The 14,973-nt window shown below is 43.4% G+C and overlaps 1 non-coding gene across 1 annotated transcript; it reads right to left on the reverse strand.

Annotated features, from left to right (window-relative positions):
* Positions 1-1,249: 1,249 nt before the first annotated feature.
* Positions 1,250-1,356, reverse strand: LOC147928760 (small nucleolar RNA R71). Its single transcript, XR_015581018.1, has one exon. It is a non-coding gene; the product is annotated as a small nucleolar RNA R71 (small nucleolar RNA).
* Positions 1,357-14,973: the final 13,617 nt, after the last annotated feature.

Raw genomic sequence — 14,973 nt, forward strand, 5'->3', positions numbered from 1 at the left:
TGACCAACTAGTGCCTGAGACTTACGTTCCTAGCCTAAGAGATTAGTTGTCTAGGATGTTTGTTGACGTGAATGAACTTGTTTTTCATGCCATGCTTGATCATGTTTCTCTAGCGAGATCTAGGTTTGGAAATGGTTGAGTTTGAGTAGCTTCTGTCAAGAGATTGGATTAGCTAAGAAGTGATGTTCATGGTTTAGGGATAGTTGCTTGTGGCATGTTAAACACACTATAGACTAGGATACTCCACCGACATCAATTACCCCCATCCTTAGGACTTTTTTCTTTCTGATTTTTATTGCATTCCTGAGACTGTTTCGATTCTTGTTGTTTAGTTCATGCTTAGACTCGTTTCTGTTTTCATTCATTTTCGCTTCTTGTCATACATTCCCGTTTCTAGTTCTAGAAGACATTTCCGTTTTGCATTCTGATCATTCTAGGATTGTTAGATAAAAACACTCTCTTTGAATTGGCTTAATTTGTGAAATCTTTATTGCATCTTGAGTGAGTAGCATCATCCCAATTGATTGATACCTTAAGTACTACAACTACATAAGGTTAATTGAACCTGCTAGGATAGACACACAAAAATCTTAGTATCAATTTGGCGTCGTTGCCGTTTGGGATTCATTTTGCTACATTTAAGATTTCAAGTTTTGCAAGATTAAGTTCTGTTACACTTATCATTCTAAGTTCTGCTTGTTTGTTTTGCATCTCAGGAACCTGTTGATTGCAACCTTCCATGCACACCAGATCAAGAGGGCATCAGAATCTCCTTCTTTTTATCGACAACATCAATCGGTTACAACAACCATGACAAGCTCGTCAACTCAATGATCATCCCGCACCAGTCAATATGGAACAACAGAATGAACCAAATCTGAGACCACAAAACATTGGTGCTGGGGATGCACCGAATACTCATACTCAGCGTGCTAGTATCGTCCCTCTGGCCGTGGAGAACAACAACTTCAAAATAAAAGGCAGTCTGATCTCCATGATCCAGGGAAACAAGTTTCATGGGTTGCCTATGGAGGATCCACTAGACCATTTGGACGAGTTTGACCGTCTGTGCAGTCTCACCAAGATCAACGGCGTGAGTGAGGATGGTTACAAGTTGCGCCTCTTCCCATTTTCCCTGGGAGACAAAGTTCATCAATGGGAGAAAAATCTTCCCAAGGGATCAATCACCACTTGGGATGGTTGCAAGAAAGCATTTTTGGCCAAGTTCTTCTCCAACTCCAGAACAGCACGTCTCAGAAATGACATTTCTAGCTTTACTCAGAAGAGCTCAGAATCATTCTGTGAAGCGTGGGAGCGTTTCAAGGGTTACCACAGCCAGTGTCCACACCATGGTTTCAGCAACGAGTCACTGCTAAGCACTATATACCATGGTGTACTTCCCAAAATTCGCATGCTGCTTGACACTGCTTCTAACGGTAACTCCCTGAACAAAGACGTTGATGAAGGATGACAACTGGTTGAGAATCTCGCCCAGTCTGATGGCAGCTACAATGAGGACTATGACCGCACAGTTCGCGGCGACGCTGGGTCCAAGGAGAAATACAAGAAGGACCTCAAGAATGTCAATGAGAAGCTTGACCGTATCTTGCTAAGCCAGCAGAGGAGTGTCCACTTCGTATCTAAGGATGACTCTTTCCAAGTTCCAGATGGGGAGGGTGAGCAGACTGCGGAGATCAGCTATGTCCAGAATCGGGGAGGGTACAACAAAGGTTACAACCAATACAAGGCAAACCCCAATTTGTCTTATCGAAGTAACCATGTTGCCAATCCACAAGATCAGGTGTACCCGCCTCAACAACAACAACAAGGTCAACACAAATCTTTTGTGCCTTACAATCCGGGATTCGTTCCCAAACAACAATTCCAGCAAGGTTACCAAGCTCCCTCAGGACCATCGCCAGGATTCCGCCCTCAACCAGTTCAGCCTACTCCAGCCCCAGATCAAGAAATGAAGCAAATGATGCAACAACTTCTTCAGGGTCAAGCAAGCGGTTCTATGGATACTGCTAAGAAGTTTGCTGATCTTAGTCAGAGGATGGAATGTTCCTACAATGATCTGAACGTTAAATTTGAAGCTTTGAATTCGAAGATAAGGTATATGGAAGGCCAATCTGCTTCTACTTCTGCACCAAAGCCTGGCCAATTTCCAGGGAAGGCTGTTCAGAACCCCAAGGAGTTTGCAAACGCAATTACGCTGAGAAGTGGGAAAACATTGCCTCCCAGGCAGGGAGTTCCAGACGTCACTACAAACAGTGAGGAATTAGATGGGGAAGGTTTTGTTCGGGATGAAGCTCTGATGGAGAACCCAGTTGAAGCAGTCAAGGATCTGGTTGAACCAGTGAAGCAGTCCGAACCTGAAGCTGTTAAGGAACAGGTTGTTTCTAATGACAAACCTCTGAGATTCATCCCTCCACCATACAAGCCTCCTCTACCATTTCCAATGAGGTTTAAGAAGCAGCTTACTGAGAAGTACAAAGCCTTGTTCAAAAAACAAGTCAAGGAGATTGAGTTGAGGATGCCATTGTTGGATGCATTCGCACTTGTCCCTCACTACCAGAAATTCCTCAAGGATTTAGTGATGGAGAGATCAAAAGAAGTTAAAGGCATGGTGGTACAAAGTCTTGAGTGCAGTGCAATCATCCAGAAGAAGGTTGTACCGAAGAAGCTCAAAGATCCTGGATCATTCACTCTACCTTGCTCCATTGGACCTATGTCTTTTGATAGGTGTCTATGTGATCTTGGCGCTTCAGTTAATCTGATGCCACTCTCTGTGGCCAAGAGATTGGGTTGTACAAGGTTTAAGGGTTGTGACATCTCCCTCATCCTTGCAGATAAAACATTAAAATTCCACATGGTATTCTAGAAGACTTATCTGTCAGGATTAGAGACGTGGAAGTGCCAACCGACTTCGTGGTTCTGGAGATGGATGAAGAACCGAAAGATCCTCTGATCTTAGGAAGACCGTTCCTGGCGACTGCTGGAGCTATCATTGATGTCAGAAATGGCAAGATTGATCTCAATCTGGGCGACGACTTCATCATGAAGTTTGACATCAAGGATACTTTGAAGAAGCCAACACTAGGAGGACAAATCTTCTACATTGAAGAGATGGATCAGTTGGCAGATGAGTTGTTGGAGGAATTAGCTGAGGAGGATCATCTCAAAACTGTTTTAACCAAGGATGGGAAAGAAGGGTTCCTGCATGAAGAGACCACTTGTTACAAGAATCTGCTAGACTCCCACAGAGAAACAGATGGACAAGAGGAGTTCGAACAGCTATCTGACGCAGAGGAGGTATGTGTAATTGAGACAGAGAGTTCAGAACGTAAAATCTCCCACTCGATCAAGCCACCGCTCAATCTGTACCCCTTCCACTCGACCGTGACCGCTCTTGACTCCCACGCTGATGACTGGTCAGAACTGAAAGCTCCAAAGGTAGAACTAAAAACTCTCCCTTCTGAACTCAGGTACGTTTTTCTGGGAACCAATTCGACATATCCAGTCATAGTGAATTCTAGGTTGAGTGATGATGAATTGGGGATGCTAGTGACTGAGCTTAAGAAGTATAGAAAGGCTATAGGTTATTCCTTAGATGATATCAATGGAATCTCACCTAGTATTTGCATGCATAAGATCAATCTTGAAAATGAATCTTATGCTAGTATTGAACCCCAAAGAAGATTAAACCCTAATCTGAAAGACGTAGTGAAGAAAGAAATCCTAAAACTGCTTGATGTTGGAGTTATCTATCCTATCTCTGATAGTACTTGGGTATCTCCAGTGCATTGTGTACCTAATAAGGGAGGAATAACTGTAATCAAAAACGAAAAAAATGAGTTAATCCCAACTAGGACCATCACAGGACATAGGATGTGCATTGATTATAGGAAGTTGAATGCTGTATCTAGGAAGGATCATTTTCCTCTACCTTTTATTGATCAAATGTTGGAAAGATTAGCTAGTCATCCCTACTACTGTTTCCTTGATGGGTATAGTGGATTCTTCCAAATCCCTATCCACCCAAATGATCAGGAAAAGACAACCTTTACTTATCCTTATGGCACTTTTGCCTACAGACGTATGCCATTTGGTTTATGCAATGCTCCTCCCACCTTTCAAAAGTGCATGACATCAATTTTCTCAGATTATATTGAGGAGTCAGTGGAAGTGTTTATGGACAACTTCTCTGTATACGGTTCCACTTTCACCTCATGTTTGTTAAATCTGTGCAGGGTATTGACGCGATGTGAGGAGATGAACCTGGTGCTGAACTGGGAGAAGTGCCACTTCATGGTTGAAGAAGGGATCGTTCTAGGAAACAAGATTTCTGAGAAAGGAATTGAGGTTGACAAAGCTAAGATTGAGGTCATGGTTCAGCTTCAACCGCCAAAGACAGTGAAGGACATCAAAAGTTTTCTGGGACATGCTGGATTTTACAGAAGATTCATCAAGGACTTCTCAAAAATTGCAAGACCATTAACAAGGTTGATGTGCAAGGAGGTTGAGTTCGAATTCGTTGCAGCATGTCTAGAAGCTTTCAAAAAGATCAAGGAGGCCTTGGTTTCGGCACCCATAGTACAAGCTCCGAATTGGGATCATCCGTTTGAGATTATGTGTGATGCTTCAGACTTCGCGGTTCGAGCAGTTCTAGGACAGCGAATTGACAGGAAGCTTCATGTCATCTACTACGCAAGTCGCACCTTGGACGAGACTCAAGGAAGGTACGCTACCACAGAGAAGGAACTCCTAGCAGTTGTGTTTGCATTCAAAAAATTCAAGAGTTATCTTGTGGGTTCGAAGGTCATAGTGTATACCGATAGTGCTGCTCTGAAACACATCTACCTGAAGAAGGATACCAAACCAAGACTTTTGAGATGGATTCTGATTCTTCAGGAGTTTGACATGGAGATTGTTTACAAGAAAGGCATAGAAAATGGTGTTGCGGACCATCTGTCAAGAATGAGGATTGAAGATGTTGTTCCCATAGATGATTCAATGCCTGAGGAACAAATTCTGGTCGCCTAGGTTTGTGAGCAGATGCATGACACAGAATTAAACAACCTTAGAATCAGATGCATGGCGATCACTTCTGAGACTGCACCATGGTATGCAGATGTCGTGAATTACATGGTTTGTGGAGAAGTTCCTGATGACATGGATCCCTACAGGAAGAAAAAGTTTTTCAGGGAGGTCAACCACTACTTCTGGGATGAGCCCTATCTGTACAAAAGTGGTTCTGATGGTCTGCTCAGAAGATTCATAGCAGAAGGGGAAGTGCAAGGAGTGCTTGAACACTGTCACGGTTCCACCTATTGAGGTCACTTCGCCACATTCAAGACAGCTCAGAAGGTTCTTCAAGCGGGTCTCTGGTGGCCAACCTTGTTCAAGGACGCTCACAGTTTCACCACCAAGTGTGATGCTTGTCAGAGGATGGGCAACATCACAAGGAGGAACGAGATGCCCTAAAATCCGATCATGGAAGTAGAGATATTTGATGTTTGGGGTATAGACTTCATGGGTCCTTTCAACCCCCCCATCAAATGGCAATGTCTATATTCTAGTGGCAGTTGATTATGTGTCTAAGTGGGTCGAAGCCATTGCCAGTCCTACCAATGATCACAAAGTTGTTCTGAAGCTGTTCAAAAGTATAATTTTTCCAAGGTATGGGATACCCAGAGCGGTGATCAGTGATGGTGGAACTCACTTCGTCAACAAGGTGTTTGAGAGTATGCTGAGAAAGTATGGGGTCTAGCACAAGGTATTTACTGTGTATCACCCTCAGACTAGCGGACATGTTGAAGTTTCGAATAAGCAAATCAAGGGGATCTTGTCAAGAATTGTTGGGGTTTCGAAGAAAGATTGGTCTGTCAAGCTGGACGAGACTCTCCAGGCGTACAGAACAGCGTTCAAGACGCCAATAGGCAGAACACCATTTCAGTTGGTCTATGGTAAAGCATGTCACCTCCCTGTTGAGGTTAAGTACAAGGCGCTCTGGGCTATCAAGTTGCTGAACTTGGATATTGATACAGCTCAGGCCAAGAGGACTCTCGACCTACAAGAATTGGAAGAAATCAGACTTGATGCTTATGAGAGCTCAAAGATTTACAAAGAGAGAACCAAGAATTTTCATGATTAGAAAATTGTTGTCAAGGAGATCAAGGCGGGAGATCAGGTTCTGCTTTTCAACTCCAAACTTAAGTTATTTCGTGGAAAGCTTAAGTCTAGGTGGTCTAGACCTTTTGAAGTTAAGAAAAGTCTACCATTCGGAGCCATAACTCTTCTGAACAAGGATGGTAGTGAATTCACTGTAAATGGTCAGAGAGTCAAAAAAATATTTAGCTGATCAAGTCCGACCAGAGGAGTCTTCCGTGCTCCTCAATGAACCCCAAAAGGCATAAAAAGCTGAAAAGTCAAGCTAGGGACTTTAAACAAGCTCACTTGGGAGGAAGTCCCAAAGGTATCACTGTAAATATTATTTAGGATCTTTGTGTTTTTAATTTTTGTTTTTAGTTTTCTGGTGTTCAGGATTCTGCAGAAAGGAGTATTAGCATCAGAAAAGGAAAAGTGAAAGTATCAGTCAAAAGAAGGCGCTTCGACTCGACCTAGAGAGTTTAACCACCGCCGTGCGTTCTCAACCAGACGACTCAACAACCGCCGAACCCACTCTCTCGAGCCACTCACGCTGACACAGTCCAACTGCCTCTCTCGAGCCACATCCGAACTCCCTCAATCGAGCCGACCACTGCTCCACTCGATCAACGTGTTCTCGTCGCCACCTGCTTCACTAAAGTCAACAACGCCCACTCGACCTTGTCCGGACTTATTCACTCGAGCCGTCTCCATCTGCTACCATCAAACCACTACGCTGTCATGCTTGAGCCACCCCCATAGTTCTCGCTCAAGCCACTCACACACGACACAACTCGACCAGTTTCCACTCGACCGACGAGAGATCACTCGAAGTTGCACAACTCGACCAAACCTCCCTTCGACTCGAGACGCCGTTTTTTGACTCAACCGGTTGGCATATCTTAGTTTGTTTCACACCACCTGTTCGGCGAACTCACTCAAGCAGTTGAGGTCACTCCTGCGGATCCAAAACAAGGCGAGGTACAAAGTCAGTATCACGCTCCTCCTTGGGCGAGCACCGACTCCTTCTTCTACTACTGAGGTACTCCTACCTTCCCTTTGTATATACCATTTCATTTATGCATTGCTTCTGTTGTGATTCTTAAATCCTCCTGCAAAATTTTCTTACACAGGAGACTGTATAATTTAAGTTTGGGGGAGGGTTTGAGATAATGTATCTGATGTTGTGTTTTGTGATTCTTATTTCAATTTTTTCATCATATCATGTTTGAGTTTGCATCCATCTATTTTTGCATAGAAAAACCAAAAAAAAAAATGAAAAAAAATCGAAAACTTTCACAAAAACAGAGTGTTCATATAGTTTGCACTTGCATATTAGGATTGAGTCTAGTGTTATTCATACAGGGTTGTTGCATTTAGCATAGGAGTTGATGATGATTGTAACCTTGGTTGCATGCTGAATTCAATAGGATAGAATCAAGGTCATTGTTATTAGTTCTTTGATGCTTGTTGATTGAACTTGAAATGTAAGACTGAAACAGGTTTTAAATTTTCGAAATTGCATTCTAGTCTTGATTAAAGCATGTTTTGAATTGACGTCATTCCCTATCTATCTGAACCTAATCCTGACTTGCAATTATCTTGTTATGCATTGAAGTTGAACTCATGGATACAATATACATACTTGGATTGTCTTTCACATTTTTACCACCCTTGTCAATCCAAGTAATTGATTCCCATTTTTGGAACAGTTCCCCACACCCTTAACCAACCGTTCTTTCAAGCCAATTGTATTTTTGAGTGTCAGACCTTTTCCGTATTGAGCTTGTTAGAAAGTGTTGGGTTCTAACCGACAAGAGTAGGATCCTGTGTAGTTCTAGTTCGCGTTATCCGGACTAGTAGGACTAGGTGAGAACTCGATTTTGGGTATTGGGTATGGATTCAGGCAGAATGAAAAGAAATGGACTCCTTCTAAGACTAAGTGTAAAGAGTTTGAGATGATGTTGCTGATGAAGGGTAGAGATAGGACCAACTTCTGGGTTAGAATGCTAGGGCTGAGTTTTCTTGTGGACCTTTGGGTAGATAGGGCACTGCTCTTGTATGTATCAGTTGGTTTCAACCTTTAGCCTTCTTTTAAGCTCAACTCCTTTTCGTGAGAGAACCTTATTCTGTATTGATAAAACCACTTCGTCCTTGACCTTTCACCCTAGCCAAATGAGTTCGATGACATTGTTTAGCTTGATTCACGGTTCTCTGTTAATGAATGTTAAAGGAAATGATTGATAGGATTGCATGTGTAGATTAAAGATCAGAATCGTTTCAACAAAGTTTTTAAATAAAGTCCCTTCACCATGCACTATAGAACTAAGAACAAGGACCTTGATTTTAACTACTCTATTCAGCATGTTTTAGGTTCTGAGACCCCATCTTAACACCTCTCTTCCATACTTTGTTGTTGATCGTTTGCTTGAGGGCAAGCAAAGACTAAGTTTGGGGGAGTTGATATGTCTATATTTTGTCTCTCCCTATCATATATTTATCATGCATTTAGCTAGGATAACTCATTGGTTTGCATCATTTTCTAGTCTTTTCTATACACTTTGCATGTCTAGGTAGTTCTTGCATCATCCTTGCATACATTGTGCATTTCGGAATATTTCAGGTATCTAGGAGACATTTGGGAACGCATCACTCGACCCATCCGCTGTACAACACTCCCAGAACCGTCTCTCGAGCCAATTTCACAACCCCGATCGAGCCCCTCTCTCGAGCCAGTCTCATCCGCTCGAACGAGCCACCCCGTTCGAGCCGTTCCAGTTGAGTGGGATTTAGCTTTCGACGTCTTCACCAAAGTTGTAGGGGATTGAGTCATCTTTCCAACACCGTTTATTTCAAGCCAATCAGAGGTGTGGTTCAAGAGTTATCGTCGTTTTAGTGGATGCGTATACACCTAGCTCGAGCCAAAACCACTCTGGATCGAGCCAACACCACTTTGGTTCGAGCTAACACCCCTCCACTCCACCCAGTCGACCTCACTCGAGCCATCTGATTCGAGCCACTGGATGCACACCGACTCATTCGCACATGTCAGGAAGACGTTCCGTCTTACACGCTCTAGGAGATTCCCAAACCGACTCTTCACCTTGTCGTTTTAAGTTTTAGGGATTTACATGTTTTTACTATAAATACATTTTGTTAAGTCTTGGCTGAAGACATCTTTAATCTCGTATTGTTTTTCCTTAAGGTTTTACCTAGCCACCATATACGTTCTCAGACTTTGTAATCCGACATCTTGGAGTTTATTGAGTATTTGCATTTGATTTCTTTTACAAGTTGTTCATCTCATTTTTACCTATCTAAGAATGCTTGTTTCAATATTTTCTGGGTTTGCATCCTTGATGATGATTTTCGGATCTGAGTAGTGTGGTAGTTCTTGAGGATGCGATAGATTAGGTTGAGGATCTTAGGATGTAGGGTGTTTAAGCTTTAATTTGTATGATCCCTTCTGGACTAGAGTTAGAAATACTAGTTTCTCTCTGATCAATTGGAACTAGGTCTTAGATATTTCCACACCCAAAAGGTGTTTGATGAAATGTCAGACCAACTAGTGCCAGAGACTTACGTTCCTAGCCTAAGAGATTAGTTGTCTAGGATGTTTGTTGACGTGAATGAACTTGTTTTTCATGCCATGCTTGATCATGTTTCTCTAGCGAGAGCTAGGTTTAGAAGTGGTTGAGTTTGAGTAGCCTCTGTCAAGAGATTGGATTAGCTAAGAAGTGATGTTCATTGTTTAGGGATAATTATTTATGGCATGTTAAACACTCTGTAGACTAGGATACTCCACCAACATCAATTACCCCCATCCTTAGGACTTCTTTCTTCTGATTTTTATTGCATTCCTGAGACTGTTTCGATTCTTGTTGTTTAGTTCATGCTTAGACTCGTTTCTATTTTCATTCATTTTCGCTTCTTGTCATACATTCCCGTTTCTAGTTCTAGAAGACATTTTCGTTTTGCATTCTGATCATTCTAGGATTGTTAAATAAAAACACTCTCTTTGAATTGGCTTGACTTGTGAAATCTTGATTGCATCTTGAGTGACTAGCATCATCCCAATTGGATTGACTACTTAAGTACTACAACTACATAAGGTTAATTGAACCTCCTAGGATAGACACACAATAATCCTAGTATCAGATGCTTTGGGTGTGGGAGTTTGGAGCACAGGGTGGCGAGTTATCCACAAAGGAGCAACCATCCAGCACCGCCAATGACGAGTGTGTTACCACTGCAGAGAGGCGGTGCATCTCAGATCGTCGTGTCGTAAGCTACATCTGATGGCTGTGGCGGCAGTGCCAACATGACTACAGCAGGCAGGACAGACAATGTTGCATTTTCCAGTGGCACCGCGTGTGTACACGACAGTGGAGATAGGAGGAACCAGTGCTAACGCGATCACGAGTATAATTTCTAAACTTGTCTTTGTGGTTTCTGTCATTTTTGGATTTTATGTTTCTATGTGATGAATGTTAGGTTTCTTAGTGCATAAGGTTTGTGTAGGGACCTTATTGGTGGGAGGTTTTCCATCTCATGTGTTATTCGACTCCGGAGTTACTCATTGCTTCATTACCCTAGAGTGTGCCGAGAGGGGCAACATTTATGGAGATCCCAGAGAGCGGTTCAGGACTGTTAAGGTTGTTGGAGGCGGCATTATCCCGGTCTATGGATGGGCTAGAGACGTAGATATATAGGTGGCTGAAGAGTCGATGCCGGCAGATCTGGTTATCAGTCTAGTGGAGTTGTATGACGTGATACTGGGCATGGATTGGTTGCATCGATATAGAGTACATCTGGATTGCCATTGGGGTAGAGTTGTGTTTGAGAGGCCTGGGGCGAAGAGTTGGTTTTATGAGGGAGTGAGGCCAACCTCGGGGAGTCTGGTTATCTCAGCTGTGCAGGCAGAGAAAATGATCAGGAAGGGTCAGGAGGCATATTTAGCCATAATATTGATGTCGGAGTCTGTAGGACAGGTTGGTGTGGATGAGATCCCTGTGGTTGGTGAGTTTGAGGATGTTTTTTACTCGTTGTAGGGGTTACCACTATCTCGGTCTTATCCCTTCACGATTGAGTTGGAACTAGGGACTACGCCATTGTCTAAGGCACCTTACAGGATGACTCCAGCATAGATGGCAAAGCTGAAGAAGCAGTTGGAGGATCTATTGAACAAGGGATTCATTCGTCCCAGTGTATCACCGTGGGGAGCGCTGGTGTTATTCGTTAAGAAGAAGGACCGGAGTTTCTGCTTGTGTATTAACTAGATGGGTCTGAACCGGGTCACTGTGAAGAATAAGTACCCTCTTCCCAGAATCGATGAGTTGTTGTAGTTGAGAGGTACTACTTGGTTCTCTAAGATAGATCTAGCGTCGGGTTTTCATCAGATTCCGATAGATGAGGCGATGTGAAGAAGACAGCATTTAGGACGAGGTATAGACATTATGAGTTTGTGGTGATGCCGTTTGGGTTGACTAACGCGCCAGCTGCGTTTATGAGGTTAATGAACAACATATTCCAAGAGTTTCTGGATGAGTTTATCATCATCTTCATCGATGACATCCTGGTGTATTCCAAGAGTCTTGAGGAGCATGTGATCCATCTGAGAGCAGTTCTGAAGAAGCTGCAGGAGCCGAAGCTTTTCGCTAAGCTGAGCAAGTGCAGTTTCTGGCAGAGGGAGATGGGTTTCTTGGGTTATGTTGTTTTTGCAGCAGGATTTTCTTTGGATCCAGAGAAGATTCAGGCCATTAGGGATTGGCTAAGACCGTAGAACGCCATAAAGATCAGGGGTTTTCTTGGGTTGGCAGGGTACTACAGGACGTTTGTGCGGGGTTTTGCGAGTATGGAACAGCCGACGACTAAGCTGACAGGGAAGGATGTTTCCTTTGTGTGGTCGCCAGAGTGTGAGACGGCTTTTGAGAGCCTGAAGCAGATATTGACGAGTACACCAGTATTGGTCTTGCCGGAGCAGGATAAGCCATATGTGGTGTATACTGATGCTTCCAGAATTTGTTTGGAGTGTGTGCTGATGCAGGAGAGGCAGGTTATTTCCTATGCTTTACGGCAGTTGCGGATGCATTATGACAACTACCCTACCCATGACTTGGAGATGGCAGATGTGGTTTTTGCTCTGAAGATTTGGAGATCTTATCTTTATGGGGGAAAGGTACAGGTGTACACAAATCATAAGAGCCTGAAGTATATCTTCATTCAGCCTGAGCTGAATTTGAGACAGAGGCGGTGGATGGAGTTGGTGGCAGATTATGATCTAGATATAGCTTACCACCCCGGTAAAGCTAACTTGGTAGCAAATGCTCTGAGCAGGAAACGTGCGGCTTTTGCTCAGGAGCAGGATATGGAGTCTTTGGTGAATGAGATTAGTAACTTGAGGTTATGTGCGATTTCACAAGAGCCATTGGGACTGGAGGCAGTTGACAAAGCAGACCTTCTGAGTAGAGTGCAGTAAGCTCAGGAGAGTGATGAGGGGCTGGTGAATGCCTCTAAGGTTGAGGGTTCAGAGTATCAGGTCTCTGCTAATGGGACTATCTTGGTGCATGGTTGGGTTTGTGTGTCCCCAAGGATGAGGGCCTGAGGCAGGAGATTCTGAGAGAGGCTCATTCGAGCAACTTATTTGTTCATCCTGGAGCGACCAAGATGTATCGTGACCTCAAGCAGTATTATCACTAGGTAGGGATGAAGAGGGATGTCGGTAGTTGGGTTTCGAGGTGTGATACTTGCCAGCTAGGGAAGGCTAAGCATCAGGTGCCTGGAGGCCTGTTACAGAGTTTACCCATTCTAGAGTGGAAATGAGATATGATCACGATGGACTTCGTTGTTCAATTGCCTGTGTCACGGAACTATGGATGCCATCTGGGTGATTGTGGATCGTCTAACCAAGTCTGCATATTTTCTGAACATTAAGAAGACTGATGGGACAACAGTCTTGGCTAAGAAGTATGTGAGGGAGATTGTGAGGTTACATGGTGTGCCAATGATCATAGTGTCAAAAAGGGATTCCAATTTTCACTTCAGCATTCTGAAGGGCATTTCAGACAGAGTTGGGCACTAAGGTGCATATGAGTACATCATACCATCCTCAGACAGATGAGCAGTCAGAGAGGACAATTCAGACTATGGAGGATTTGTTGAGAATGTGTGTGCTGGATTGGGGTGGTCACTGGGCTGATCATCTGAACCTGGTAGAGTTTGCATAAAATAATAGTTATCAGGCGAGTATTGGTATGGCTTCTTATGAGGCATTGTATGGGAGACCATGTCGCACACCTTTATGTTGGACTCAGGTGGGGGAGAGGAGCATATTGGATGTGAGTTTTGTTCAGGAGACCTCGGAGAAGATTCGGGTGCTCAAGCTGAACAGGAGGGAGGCTTAGGATCGGGAGAAGAGTTATGCTGATCAGAGGAGAAAGGTCATTGAGTTTCAGGTGGAAGACAGAGTGTACCTCAAGATGGCCATGTTGCAGGATCCGAACAGGTCATTGACAGAGACTAAGTTGAGTTTGAGGTACATGGGTCCTTTCAGGATTGTGGAGCGGGTGGGACCGGTTGCATACAGGCTAAAGTTGCATGAGGTTATGTATTCGTTCCACAAAGTCTTCCATGTGTTGATGCTGAGGAAGTGTCTTCACAAGGATGACGAGTGGTTGGCTAAGATTTCTGAAGATCTTCAGCCCAACATGACTCTTGAGGCAAGACCGGTGAGGGTACTCGAGAGGCAGATCAAAGAACTTCGGCGGAAGAAGATTCTTTTGATGAAAGTCCAGTGAGACTGTGATGGTGTGTTAGAGGAGACTTCGGATTTCCAAAGAAAACTCAAACTCAAAGAAATGGAGCACATAAAAGCGGAACTTAGCTAGCTCCAATCGAAAACATGCTGGCAAAGGAAAAGACACGCAACAAAATGTAAAACCTTCTCCGCTTTTGAGTACCATAATACTGGCCATAACTAAAAAAAATATGGATTTTGAAAATCCACCAAATCCTTTTTTTTTTAAAGTAATGAGCCGAAACTGTTGTGGGTTGGAGAATCCGACAACAGACCGGCTGTTGTGTGAGATAGGCTCCATTATCTCACCTGGTATCTTGTTCCTCATGGAGACCAAAAATAAAGATGAGAGTGTTCTTTCTTCGCTTGAATGGATGAATTACCTTTCCCACTCCTTATTCACTCCTCACAGCCAAGGGAGAGGAGGTCTTCCTCTCCTATGGAAGCAACATATGGAGGTTACCATCTTATCCTCCTGCAAAGATTACATTGACTCACATATTACAGTAGAGGGAAAAACTTTCTTCTCAACCTTTGTGTACGGGAAACCAGACCAAACTAAAAGAAAAGCGGTGTGGACAGAACTTACTGTGCTTGGACTTACCAGAGAGTCTGGTTGGTTCATGACAAGAGATTTTAACGACATCATTGATGCCTCAGAAAAAAAGGGGGCTCGAAGAGGCTTGAAGGCACCTTTGTAGATATACGCTCCTTCATGATGGAGTGCAACTTATACGACCTAAGACACTCTGGTAATTTCTTCTCATGGAGAGGTAAGATACATGATCATATTATGTATTGTCGACTTGACAGAGCAATGTCTAATAGCATATGGGCGGAGGAATATCCACATTAAGCCTGGGCGTTTTGGTTATCAATGCCGAATTTGAGAAGAAGTGTAAACCGATTGGCAAAATTTTTTAAAGATTTCGGTTTGGTTCGACAAGCCATAAACGAACGGTTCTTCGGTTCTCTTCTAGTCATCATCTATCATCGAAGATTTTCCATGGTTAAGCTGCAGAAACGAG

The sequence above is a fragment of the Camelina sativa genome, chromosome 14, assembly GCF_030686135.1.
Source record: "Camelina sativa cultivar CO46 ecotype springtype chromosome 14, ASM3068613v1".
Lineage (NCBI taxonomy): Eukaryota > Viridiplantae > Streptophyta > Magnoliopsida > Brassicales > Brassicaceae > Camelina > Camelina sativa.